The sequence below is a fragment of the Mauremys reevesii genome, linkage group 8 (assembly GCF_016161935.1).
Source record: "Mauremys reevesii isolate NIE-2019 linkage group 8, ASM1616193v1, whole genome shotgun sequence".
Classification (NCBI taxonomy): Eukaryota; Metazoa; Chordata; order Testudines; family Geoemydidae; genus Mauremys; species Mauremys reevesii.
The window spans coordinates 93439518-93451032 of NC_052630.1; the positions used below are offsets into that span (position 1 = coordinate 93439518).

An 11515-nucleotide genomic window follows, 5' to 3' on the forward strand; every position below is an offset into this window, starting at 1 on the left:
TGGCCCAGAGCAGGGAGTCAGGCCAGCCCCATAGGACAGGCATTGCTGCAGGTTGAGTGAGAAACAGACTCACTCTCCAACCCCCTCCCCAGAGCCTCCCACCCCCAGAGTCAGGACTGACTCCTCTCTCCCCCAGGGTTAAGGAAGGTGTGGGGGGCACCCCAATTGCCATAGCGAACAGGGCCCCAAAATTTTTTAATCCAGCACTAATGCTCAGCATAAAAAGCCCTCAACAGGACAGGCACATATTACGTCACAGGCCACCATTGTTCATGAGGTTTTCATAATAACTATGAACAGAAGGCACTAGGCTTGCTGTAACCTAGGCACAGACATAAGAAACCAGAAGCCTTCTCAACAAGCTGGGCCACCAATCTGGAACCCTCTCCCCAAGGAGCTTGACCTTGGTGTAAGGAACCAGAATGAAGGAAAATTAGACAGCACACTCAATAGTAGCAGCCCGTGATGAAACCAAGGGCAGGATGCAGAACTGCCAGAGGTCCTGATCATACTTAGAGAGGAGGACTAATTACTGTTTGGATCATCTCATTTCCTTACCTCCCCCACTCCCATTCTACATTCACATATTGCCCTGAATTTATGATGAGAGTCATTACCCTTTCTTCTCCGCCTCTAGATCCACTTCTGCCATAACCTCTGGAAGAAACGGAACAATGCTTACTGGCAATTGGAGTAATTCAGTTTTTATTTAACTGAATGTTTTGTAATTACATAAAGTATAGGAACACGTGTACGTAGCTGACTGTCTCCTTCTCAACCACCCTCTCTCTGTATGTTGCTTATTTTCGTAGACTGTTAATTCTTTGGGAGAGGAACTTTTTGTCTACTTCTGTTTGTACAGCACCTAGCACAACACGGCCATGACCTTAAATCAGTGACGGTAAGTAAACATCGATGCATGAGGGCAAAATTTAGCCCAATCTGATTCCAAAGACGCGGTGAACTATTGTTCAGAGCATAACAGCTGATTCATTTAACCATACAATTACTGTACTACAAGTATTTAAACCATAAAGAACTTAGTGATTCTTTGAGTATGCAAAGCACCACTATGAAATCAATTTCTATTCTGGTTTATATAACCTAACCACTTAAAGCCTTAATTTTCTGCAATTAATTGTCATATTTTCTGGCTTCTTAAAAATGGGACAAGCTTCCAACTCAACCCTAATCTCAGGCTTTTCTGAGCTAAACTATTTAATTATTGCATAGCACATTCACAGTCCCAACAGCCCTTGACAAGTTCCCTTACATATTTTCTTGTTTAATGTATTTATATTATTAGTTCAAATTGCACTTGCTTGAGAATCTGCTGCCTGTTGTTCCAAGATCTGAATGGGTGAGGCTTTGGTTTGAGTGAGTGATACTCCATTTCTCTGCAGATAAACAAACAGAATAACTAGCAGGAAATCGTGGCCGTTTGGTGAGAAGGGCTCGATCTCAGCTGGGAACAGGCAACGCAGCATCATTTTCACTCCAGCACAAAGTGCCTATTCTTGACGACTCAACCAAAGGAAGCAGAAGCAGAGTGACTCCTAGCAAAGCACATCTGCAAGGCTGTATTTCACAGGAAGTAATGCAGCTCCTCTGCAGATAAGTTTCACTGAAGAACAAAGAATAAATTTGTTCAATGCTTCAAGAGTGATGCATTGAAACCTGGACCTAGCTTTTCAGTTCCTGAAAACAAGACTCAGAGAACTAAAACTAACTCCCTCCTTCCCCAAATTAAGCACGATGGCTTTCAAACCAGCCTCCATTTTCCATGTGAGGAAAGCTTAAAAAATGCCCATTGATCTCCATCCCTGTTTATATGTTTTATTAGACTATTTTGCCAAATACGCACAAGTTAGCACATTTGAGATAAACAGTAGAGCAATAATAGCTAAACCCGTTGTGTAAAACGTAGTCCCCCCAATGCATATCTGCTGTAAAGGTGCAGTGACAAAATATTTATGACTAAGAACAAGATAAGAGGCATAATAATGGATTAGCAGACAGTATTGTCATTAATTGAAAATATATCCTGATCTTAAATCTTTCCTGTATGCCATGAACTTCAGAGGCATACTATCCACCACAGTTGGTTTTCTAGCAGCTAAACATTTAACATGAGATAATGAGGTGTGTTTCTGAATGATACAAGCAGCATTTATTCAGGAGTCAGAGGTAGTTGGGAGCCAAAAACATGATCATATTAAAAACAAACAGCAGAGCAAAGATTACCCTCATGCCCCGTCTTTTAGCTTGTGCAGCACATTCTGATCAATGCAGAAGAGAGGCTGTCAAGTACTCTGTTACAGTTTAATTTTCTATTTCATCTCAATTGTTTGCAATGCCCTTGCCCTCCTTTAAAAGCTGGAAAATATAATTCCTTTCTCTATCAATTTTGTACTTTCCCTCTCAGCAAAAAGTGACTGAACCCCACCCCACAGCTTTTCTCCAAGTGCCTTCTATAACATTTTTAAGGAGATTGCGTGTGCGTATATGTGTGGGGGAGCTTGGGGGAAAATAGTTAAAATAAGAATCTTCACACAAAATTCGAATGGAACCCAAAAGGTTAAAATAAAAAGTCAGCTGTCCCCTTCACCCCCCAATTTCTGTAGTGCACCCTTTCATTAAACAATAGTAGAATATTTTTACAGTGACGTTCTCAAACACTCAAACTATGGTCTTCTAGAGGAATACAATATTTTTTCTTGTAAGGATTTTGGCATTTCCTAGTTCCAACTAGGAAAAGAATTTCTGAGATTTCATGAGAATGGTCTGCAGGGGGTCACAGAATTTAAATAGTGTCTCTATGGCAACTTAGTGATGAACCTTCTAACATATCATTTTCCTTGATGTCCCCACCTCTGATCCAGAATCAGTTATGGATTGGAAGGCAAGCTGAAAGACAGTGTGTTTACACTGGCTCTGGTTTCAAGGGTTGGAAACCACACTGGACGGATGTGGTTGCCCCCTAACTTGGCAGTTGGAGGCCACACTGGAAGGTTGTGTGTTTACTCTGGCTTGGGTATCTAACACTGGAAGTTGTGTTGATGGTTGCTCAGATTCACTGGCAGAGGAGAAAAAAAAAAGAATTCCAGACTGGGGATTTGTAGTTTATTTGCTGTCTCTTGAGATCACTGGAGGAAATGAGCTTCTGAAGGGTGGCCTTTGGTAAGATCTTTCCTTAAATCTTAAGACTGATCAGGTATTGTAATAGAATAGTTCTTAAAAACAAAGAAAACACCCCTAACATCATTATATGTATCATAACAACATTGTATCGTGTGTGTATTCTCTTATATTTTATTCCATACATTGTTGACACTCCCTGTTCATAATCCTGTGTGTTACCTGTACATAACCCATAGTTTGTGTTAAGATGTATGAATAAAACTGGTTTTCATCAATTTCCCTCCTCACATTTTGTTGATAATCAAGGAATAATAATTCAACAGGGAAGAAGTCTAAAGTTAGCACCTATGAAATATGTTCTTGTAACATCGTAGAGGTATCAGGAAGACAACTCTGAGTCCTGAGATCACACACATGCAAAATAAGAGTTAATTTGATGGCATCGTATCAAATGATTGCCCTCTAATAATAAATGGCTACACTCTTTTGTTACAGTAAGCATTTGGGTCAACAGATGTCATTGTGAGAGTGAGAAAGGCTGTTCATGTAGCTTTCTAGCCCAGAAATAGGAAGTACAGGAAAACCTCAACAAAAAGTCCTTTTCTTTCCCAATTTCCAGCCTAGTTCTGAAAAAAAAAATCTGCAACTTCTGATTACACTGGCTCTGGGATTAGCCCTTCAACATTAACATTTCGGGGTGATTTCTCCAGCCAAAGCTTTGAATCATTTGCGCTTTTCTCATCACTAATTTTAAACCAATTCTCACACAGCATGAGCCAAGAAAAAGCGAAAAGAACCATATCAATCAGCTTTCTCCAAAATTAGGAATAAACTAGAAGTTACTAGACCTTAGCAAGCCTTCCTAGAGCCACGCTAACTGAAGTCAGCAACTCCTGGGAATGGCTCTGAGGGTCCAGAAAATTGATCCCAACATGACCAACTTTTGCAACACAAGTTCCAAAATTAGGCACCATACATTCAACGCTGGAGCCAGTTCCGCGTTCTTTCACAGCATTGTGTCCCAAATAGGTGTGGCAGGGGGTGGCATGCTCCTGCTATTGCAGCACTTCCGGGCCCCTTACTCCTTTCCAGCAGCTCCCCTTACTGTTACGGAGCAGGAAGGAATGTGGGAGGGAAGGAGCTGCTAATAGATTTTGGGCAGGGGGGACCTGAGCGCATACATTATTTGGGAAGGGGAAGCCCAGGGAGAGGTGCATAAGCCAACTCTGAGTTGCTGGGCTTTTTATGCGACTCCGTCCCCTGTTGTGGATAAGATGTTGGTTCACCTGAGCAACTCCCTCCCTCTTCTCCCTTCTCCCGATCTGAAATCCCCTACTGGCTGCTGGGCAGCTTCTCTGCTTGCCTCTAACGCTTCTCACTGCTCCCTGAAGGTGAGGAACCAGAGGCCTACAACTGAAATAGAACATACCGCTAAGAATCCTTGAGCCCAGCAGAGCAGGGGGCCAGCTGCAGCAGCCCTGAGGCGGGGGATGGAGGGAGCAGCCTCTATTAATTGTGGGGGCTCATTAATTGCAGGGCTGGTAGCATTGATGGTGTGTGTGGTGGGGGACAGAACTAGCATGAACTGTGTTTGTGGGAGGCATGAATTGTATTTGGGGCTGTCATAGCAGGGATCCTTCCCCCTTTCCCACAAAGTGCCCTACAGGCTGACAGGGCAGGGGTCCTGTTCCTACCTCCATAATATCCTCTGCAGGGACCCATGCCAAGCCAGACCCCAAATGACCAAAACAAAGAAGACGTGTTCCATTACATGTCAAGCTATAGGCAAAAGATTACAATGTTTTTCCAATGATAAAGCCTGTTTTTTTAAGGATCATCTCCCACTGTGGGATCCAAAGAAACCTGTTCTACAATCTGTAACAGCCGCCATGCACCCCCAAACACACAGTTGAGCTGTCAGAAATTGACAACAGATTTATTTATTTCCGACAGTGAAATAATATTCTTAAAAAGAGATTCTACAGTTAAAAGCTTTATAATCTGTCAGTTATAAAGTGACATGCAACAAAATATGGATGCTCCAGTTTTTATCGTAAGTCACACATTTGCAAGTTTCAGTGCCAAGGGTCATGCCTGTGTCTCTCACTGACTTTCCAAGATTGAAAATGTTGGTCAACATGTACTTTTACTGCAGTCATTTATTGAATTTAGGTAATACTAAGCTGTATCCAGACTTAAGGCCTGTCAGAAACAAAGGTTCTCCCATTTCTTCCTCTACAAGCCAGTTTAATATTCTTTCCTGTAGCCAAGGATATGATCTCTAATCATTGGAAAGATTCATCAGCATCACCATATGCAGATTGACTTGCTACATTTTCTAGCACAATTCTTATGGACACAATTACATATGCCAAAGACCAGAAACACCATATGCTCTCTAGCAGACATGGTCTTGGGTCCTCTGCAGTCTCTCAATTGTGTCTATTATTCTCTCAAACTACATAGTGCACAGAATAGAATGCCCTAAAAATTTACACAGATGCAAAACGGACATGAATACATGAAAACGTTGCATATTGTTGACTTATTCAGAGCCCATGATGGGCTGTGCTTCTGTGATATTCTGAACTATAAATCAAATGCACAGATAGGATAGTGTTTGAATCAACCAAAATAACCTACTCAGATTTCCAGCAGTAGATATTTTTGATACCACAGGCTAGACATACAGAGAAGAAGAAATATTTCCAGCACAAAAAGTATGTCCAAACTCACCACTGAAGTCCATGGAACCAAACGTCTTCCCCAATTAATAATTCTTTATAGAAAAGTCCTGTACAAAAGGAAGAAAACAACACGTTCTATAGAAATTATTCTGAAGAGAGCAATAGAATTTAATAGAGACTGATATTCTTAATATAGGGGGGTTTAACCCTTCTTCAGAATTCTCTTGTACTGATTTAATTCTGTGAAATCCCATTGGATTGTCCAAAAATACAAAATACAATTCTATGTAATTATACAGGCCAGACTGTGGCTTAAAAGCCACAACCCTGAACCAGGGGCAGCACAATTCTTCACTGCCTTAGAAGGACATTAGAGACAACCCCTCTAAGAAAGGCACAATTCAGTTGTTAGTCCCTACATAGCAGGGTTGTGGCAGGAGCACACTCAGCTCCATCTTTTAGAATAGAGGTGGGCAAACAACGGCCCGCGGGTCACATCCGGCCAGCAGGACCGTCCTGCCCGGCCCTTGAGCTCCCAGCCGGGGAGGCTAGCCCCCGGCTCCTCCCCTGCTTTCCTCCCTCCCTCACAGCCTCAGCTCGCAGTGCCATCAGCGCTCTGGGTGGCGGGGCTGCAAGCTCCTGCCGGGCAGCGTGGCTGTGAGAGTCGCCGGCCTGCCCTGGTGCTCCAAACTGCGCGGCTGGCTCCGGCTGGGCATTGCGGCTGCCAGTCCTGGTGCTCTGAGTGGCATGGTAAGGGGGCGGAGAACGGGGGAGTTGGATAAGGGGCAGGGAGTCCCGGGGGGCAGTCAGGGGACAGGGAGTAGGGGGCAGTTGGATAGGTGTGGGAGTCCTGGGGGGCCTGTCAGGGGGCGGGGGTGTGGAGAGGGAACAGGGCAGTCAGGGCACAGGGAGCGGGGGTGTGTGTGAATAAGGGGTGGGGTCTCAGGGGGCAGTTAGGGGTGGGGTCCCGGGAGAGGGTGGTCAGGGGACAAGGAGCAGGGGAGTTGGATGGGTCAGGGTTTCTGAGGGGGACAGTCAGGGGGTTGGAAGTGGGAGGGGGCAGGGGCCAGGCTGTTTGGGGAGGCACAGCTCCGATGTGGCCCTTAAGTTTTGGAACCCCCAAAAGTTTGCCCACCCCTGCTTTAGAAATCACTTCCAGACGGGCTTCAAAGTCCATTTCTTTCCCCACCCTGGAGTCACCACTCACAGACTATAGAGGTTTCCCATCCGGGGTTCCAACACGTTAATGACCAGAAGCCCAAAGGTCCAAACCACACAAATCAGCCGTGGAGATTTATTTGAAGAATCACAGTATTGACCCTCATCTTTAAATTCCCAACTCTTTCTTTCAAGTGCATCCCCAGTACTATTGCGTACAACACAGATATTAGCAGCTAGTTTCACATCAGCACTGCACACCCAATATCTGCCCTTGAAGAAACAGACATATTGGCCTTCTCGACAAACTGCCACACCTCTTGTATCCTGAGGAAGGGGCAGCCTTTGCAGACCTGGAACTCAGTGACGCTCCGAGAGTGCTCTCTCCCTGCACTACAACAGTGTAATCCACCTCCAGAGAGGCCCTGCTCCCTGGCACAGCGGAAGGCATATGGTGCAAGCCCTGAAGGCCAATAGCTGTGGGCACACTCCCTTACTGTACGCTAAGTTGAATTCAGCATTATCTAGTCCTCAGTTATTACTACACAGTATTGGGTGTGCCAAAGCTGTCTGCCACTCAGAGAAGTGCTGGAGTGGGGGGAGCCACTGCAAGGGTTAACTCAGGACTTGCAGTGCACTGTCTTACCTGGAGAAGAATTTCCCTAAAGAGGAAATCATCCCCCATAGCCTGGACCCTCTGGAGAGCCAGCAACACAGGGTGCTTGCCCTAGGGTGCTTGCTCCAGTTTGAATCACCTGGGCCCCTGGGCCTGCTTGTGATTTAGAGGTGCACACAGCGCCAACTAGTGGCCGAAATGAAGTGTGGCCGACTCCTGTTGACTCAATTGGGAAACATCACTAGCAGCTACAGTTTCATGATCTTGTCTTGCTCATTCAGGGCTGCCCAGAGGGGGGGAGGAAGTGGGGCAATTTGCTCCAAGCCCCGGGCCCTGCAGGGGCCCCCATGAGAATATAGTATTCTATAATATTGCCACTTTTTTTTTATGGAAGGGGCCCCCTAAAGTGCTTTGCCCCAGACCCCCTGAATCCTCTGGGCAGCCCTGTGCTCATTTCTTCTGCTTTCCCCTCCCTTCATTATTAGACAGCATTGGTATCTCCTTGTCCCCACAGCGGGCTAAGAGGGCCTGTTGTTTTTAATGGATTTTAAAGGGGGGAAAAGATAGAAAAATGTCAAGCTTGTGAGTGGGGTGGAGGAAAGGGAGTCAGGGATCTTTAAAATTGATTTCCAGGTCAAGCAGTTCAGGACTCCTTAAATCCCAGAGCAAAACTGAGGTTGAGTGTCCCTACGATGCGTATTTCTGGTTGTAATATTTGAGCCTATGAATGGTGTAGTAAAGTGATCACCATGGCCCTAAGTGGGATTCCAGAATATTAGGGGATGGAGCCATGCTCCACCACTTTCTATTTGTCAGTGGGAGTTCCCGCTACACAGCGTTTGTTGTGCTGTACTTGAATCCAGCAGCAAGTTCTCAGCCTGCCCTTGTGTGAGTAGAATGCTATTTTTTGTTGCACTGGGCAGCCTCTTTGGGAAAAAAAATGGCACCTTTGAAAAGCACTATTTTGTAGGGGGGACTTTCCACCCTGACTGGCCTTTGTTACATGCTACAGCCATTTGAGGGTGAGGTTATAGAAAGTTATTCATCAGCATTGTTAAGACTACCCTTTTCTAGTCTTTCTGTGCATGTTTTCCTCTTTGCATTTTGTATCTTTAGCCCATATTGTGGTTCATATTTGGGCTCTGATAATTAGTGAGGTATACCATGGATATCTTAATGGCAATACTATTTTTTACTTTTCTGTCCCAATTCTGCCCATGGAATCAGACTTGTGTTCCCAAGGGTGGACTTTAGCTTTATATACAGAATTGGTTCTCATTTGCACCAGTATAAATACTTGACTTCAAAGCAGATAATCTGGATTTACTCTGGTATGACTGTTAGCAGAATTTGCCCCCTAACTTTTATATTTCATAGACTTCTATTACTATTTTTCTGAGAAGTGCTTTGTTAATTTTATATACACCTCTACCTCGATATAACACTGTCCTCGGGAGCCAGAAAATCTTATCGCGTTATAGGTGAAACCACGTTATATCAAACTTGCTTTGATCCATCCGAGTGTGCAGCCCCGCCCCCCCAGCACTGCTTTACCGTGTTATATCAGATTTCGTGTTATATCGGGGTAGAGGTGTAGTCAGAAATAGAATTGTAAAATGTCAACAGCCTCCCACCTGATTTTTCTCTTATGTGGGTTATTATGAGTTAATCTTCTGTTCAGCTATACTGTATTTTAAATTGTTGGCATTGGCTTCTGTAGTGTTGGCAACCATCATTGATTTCCTCCAGTTACATTAACAAAGAAGGAGGGCGAAAGAAGGATTTCTGGGCTTTTAAATAAGAACAATCTGAGCAACAATGTCCTGACTTTGCCCACTGAGATGCGTTGGCAATTCATTTGCTATTTGCACCCAAACTGATTCTGCTTCAGAAGCATTACTTCATGCAGTGTAATCACAAAACCTCTGCTAAACCCACTGTCTTACTTCTACTGAGCTATGGCATACTAGTGCTAAAAACTAATCACAAAGCCCAAACAAGATTGTCAAGGTGTTCTTGGCTGAAGTACAATCAAATCTTTATTGCAGCAGCACAAATAGTTCTGCTGCCATAGCTAAGGCTGTGTCAGCACTTCTGTCATGAGCTCTTATTTTCAGGAGTTTATATTAACTCTGATACAGAATTTCACTCCAGAATTTCAGGGCTTTGCTGAGGAACACATTTATTTAATTAGTTTGAATAAAAACAAAAAAAACCCTATTCATCTGAGTAGAGAATTATTACTCTATTACACTTAATTCTTGGAAGAAGCAAACTCCATGTCAGTTGTTAATCAAAAGCAGTATGTCACCATAGGATCTTATATTTTTACTCTACTAAAGGAAGTGGTTTTGCAGCACCCAGATGGAATCAAGGAATGAGAAGGTTCTTAACAAGAGCCTGTAACCTCCTGTCCCAGCAAAGCAAACACCACCCATCTGAAAGCTTTAAGGGCCTGTAGACAAGTGGACTCATCCCTGCAGCACCTCCTGCTGGTGACTTCTGGGAATTAGCTCACTACCAGCCAGGCGCGCCCTCTGTAGGCCAGTGATCCACCTGTCCTCTGTCCCCGTGTCCCTCCCTGGACCCTGGTGCCCCTTTAACAGGGGTGCTGCCCCCTGGCAGTACCCCACCAATCTGGGTATCCCCTCCCTGGGGAACCCCCAACCCACTATCCCCACTTTACCTCAGTATATGGCTACGGCCCAGTCTCCATCTAGCCCCCATTCACTGGGGCAGACTGCAGTATCAGCCACTCATCATAGGCAAAAGGGTTTGGACCTGCTGCCGTTGCCTACCCCCTGCAACCTCCAGTACCTCTTGACCTTATGCTAGGCCACAGCCTGGGGCTTTCCAGGCAGGAGCTCCCCAGCCCTGCTTCACTCAGGTACCCTGTGTCTAGCTCCCTGCAGCCAGGCCCTTCTCCCTCTCTAGGCAGAGGAAGACTGCCTGGGCCTCTGGCTCACAGCCTTTTACAGGGGCCAGCTGGGCCTGATTGGGGCATGGCCACAGCTGAGCCTACTTTCCCCAGTCAGCCCAGGCTTCTTGCCCCAGCCCCAGCCCTCTCCTGGGCTGTTTCAAGCCCCACAGGGCAGGAGCGGGTAATCACTCCGCTACAAGGCCCAATTCTGCAATCTGCTTGTGCTTTCAACTCCCATGGAAGTCTATAGGAGCTTTGTTATTCATTTCAGTAGTAGCAGGACATGGAAGCATTCAGCATCTCCTGCCTAACATGAGTACCAGGGACACCATAGAGCAAGAGTTCCAAAGAGAACAAAAGTTCCTCTTTTAAACAGAGATGGGTGTGGGCCTAACTCCAGCTTTTTATTTCATGATTATCTCCTCTCCCAACAAATATATACTGCACAGATGTAGAAAAGTATGGCTGGGTTACTCAGCCTTTTCCATCCATGACTACAGTAGTGTATAGGAATAGAACAGAGGCAGTCACTATCTATTTAAAGGGGTACTACCCTATTCCTATATACTACAACCCCCCCTTTCAGCCACTTAAAATCAATCTCTTCAGTTTCATCTCAGAAAGCCTCTAAGTGAAGCTTCAAAGGCAGTTCCAGGTCCTTCAGCTTATATAACATGAATAACAGTGCAATGGACCCTTAATGATTAATGGTTTATGGGGTATTTCTGGCATCTGAGATGGATCCGATGATTAAGTAACTGAGTGAATTTGTCTGACTGGAATGATCAGACACAGGCAATGGGGAGTATCATACCATCTCTCTCCAGATGCCCATCCAGAGGATATGGCTGGAAAAAGGGCAATCCTGCTTTCCCCAGCTGCCAGAATATTCCACTGGTGCTCTTGACAGTGAACACAAAGTTAAAATGGCCCCAGAATCAAGGGAGAGCAAATAGTAACTAAGGATGTGACATAAATCCCTATCCTCTGGAT

At 45.0% G+C, this 11515-nt stretch overlaps 1 protein-coding gene and 1 long non-coding RNA gene across 2 annotated transcripts in view; one reads left to right on the top strand and one right to left on the bottom strand.

Moving 5' to 3' along the window:
• NFIA (nuclear factor I A) overlaps positions 1–7696 on the bottom strand; it is a 463875-nt gene extending 456179 nt beyond the window's left edge. Inside the window, exons 1-2 of the mRNA XM_039483687.1 lie at positions 7633–7696; positions 5878–5935 (exon numbers count right to left, since the gene is read on the bottom strand). The gene's annotated coding sequence lies outside the window, so the exon portion shown is untranslated. The remainder of the gene's footprint in view (positions 1–5877; positions 5936–7632) is intronic.
• LOC120369907 lies at positions 311–3302 on the top strand. The gene is made up of 3 exons (XR_005583491.1): positions 311–409; positions 813–901; positions 1404–3302. It is a non-coding gene; the product is annotated as an uncharacterized LOC120369907 (long non-coding RNA).
• Positions 7697–11515: the final 3819 nt, after the last annotated feature.